Source organism: Elephantulus edwardii, unplaced genomic scaffold (assembly GCF_000299155.1).
Source record: "Elephantulus edwardii isolate Elephantulus edwardi_28Jun2011 unplaced genomic scaffold, EleEdw1.0 scaffold00126, whole genome shotgun sequence".
Classification (NCBI taxonomy): Eukaryota; Metazoa; Chordata; class Mammalia; order Macroscelidea; family Macroscelididae; genus Elephantulus; species Elephantulus edwardii.
The window spans coordinates 252498-254777 of record NW_006399876.1 but is presented as its reverse complement, the minus strand read 5'-3'; positions in this window follow the sequence as shown (position 1 = coordinate 254777).

The following is a 2280-nucleotide window of genomic DNA, read 5'->3' as shown; positions in this document are numbered from 1 at the left end:
ACTGTGATGTCATTTGGGGAGGAGTCCTTATCCTGAGTCTCCAGCCTGGTCCTGAGCCGGAGCTGAGGGGTCCATCCATCTTGTCCCCTGCTAGGTTGGGCTCAGAGAGCAGGGCATGCCCTCTGGATCTGTGCAATTAATTGCCTTGACTAGAATTAGCACATCTGCAGTGCGCTTTGGGCAAACTCCCTGTGGCTCAGAGATCAGGGCATGCCCTCTGCTCTGGGGGGTTATGATCTCTAGTGGTTTCCCACCATCTTGGAGTGAATCTTGGGAGGTCCTTGTGACTCTGAACCCTGATGCAGAACACCCTGCGCTTCATCCTGGTATCTGAGTAGAGTGAGAGCACTTGGTGCCCTGGTGCTGATGTCTGTGAACGGAGGGGCACTCTCAGTGCTGTGGAGTCCTCTAGAATGGACAGATAGCAGAGCTCAGAGTCCAGGTCCCTCCTCTGGGGATTCCAGGGGCATCCAGGGTGAGCCCCGTAGCCCCAGAGATGTCCTTCTTGCTTTGTTGCTTGACTAGGCTGGCCAAGGGAGTCAGATGGGGGGCAAGGGAGTCAGATTCCTAGAACCGGTGTGAGTCAGGACTGGGGGTCCTGAGGTCCAGGAGAAGAAAGTAATAGGGCTAAGAGCCGACCTGTTGGTTGGGGTAGAAGGAGATGGAGTGCACCTGGCCCCTCCCCCATGCCCTGTGCAGAGTGGGGAGGAAATGTACCTCTGGGGGGGGGGCGGCAGTGAGATGTCTAGGGATACTGGCCAATCTCTAGTCTGACCTCTGGCACAGATGTCCCACTTTGGGGGGATCCCTGTAAATATGAGTCCTAGCAGAGTGGACAATGTCCAGTGTACAGAAGCTGTGGCTTGTCCAGCCTATCTGTCATCCCTACCTTTCACAGCACTCTGAGTCCAAGCTTCTACTGCTAAGTGGGCACCCATGGTGGGTGAGAGGGTAAGTCCTAGAGGAAAGTTATTACAAAGCTATGATAAAGTGAAGAGGGAGATTTTAGTTGGCGTGGGAGGTCAAGTCAGCAGACCTCTGACATCTGAAGATTGTTAGAGAATGAGCAGTGTGCGTGACAAGCGCAGTGCACGTAACTATGGAAACCAGCAAAAATGTCATCTACCCTTCTGCTCTTGTTGCTTGACTTGGGATTGACTCCAATGAACAGCAGATTGAAACCTGCCCTATCCTGGTCTAGCCTCATAGTCTCTGATAAACTCAGGCCCATTGTAGTTGCTGTGTTAATCCAGCCACTGAGGAACTTTCTCTTTTTTGCCAACTCTCCTTTCCTCTTTTCCAATGATTGGTGCCTCTCGAAAGCATACCCAAAGCAAGTGAGTTCTCCATCCTTGAATATCAAGAGCACTTTGCTTGAACTTTCTCCATCACAGATTTTTACTGGCAGTTCATGATATTCCTCTGTCAACACCACAATTCAGAGATATTGATTCTTCTTTTTTCTCCCATTATATTTAAATAGGAAAAAAGTGAGCAATAACTTGTTTTCTACACATTCGAAGTCTAAAAGCCAGAATTCAGAGCTGCTGCTGTCCTGCAGGTTCTACCCATGATGGAGCTATGCTGGCCCTCCTCCCTGCCACACTCAGGGATGTTGCCTCACACAGCCAGTCACATACGGTTTGTCTGTGTCATACTGGGGCACCTCCACATATCTCCATTCCCCTCCCCCCATTCATTCATTCATTGTTACATTTTTCTCACTCCTAACCCTCCCCCCCCACTCCCGACTCCCCTTTTGGAAAAGTAAAGGAAAAATTCTTTCATTGTTTTACAATCCCTCCCCCCAAGTCTATGCAGCCTTTGCTCTGGACTCCCATCATGACAAAAATACCTGATCACATATCCCTTTTAAACAGTTTTCTCTGTCATTTGATTCAATGCAGTGTACATTATTTAACCCATCTTTCTCAGTCTCCCTACAAGCACGATGTCACTCTTGTTTTACAACAGTGGCAGCATGCAATTTGTCCTTTTGTGACTGAGATATTTCATTCAGCATAAAGTCCTCCAAGGTCACCCATTTTGAATAATATTGCATAAGTTCCTTGTTTTTCAATGCAGTAGTATTCCATTGTGTGAATATACTAAAACTTCTCTATCCATTCGTTTGTTGATGGGCACTTAGGTTGTTTCCAACTCCTTGCTATTGTGAACAAAGCCACGATAAACATGGGTGTGCATATATCTGCTTGGATGTCAGTTATGGTTTCTTTGGGGTATATTCCCAGTAGTGGAATTGCTGGGTCAAAAGGTATT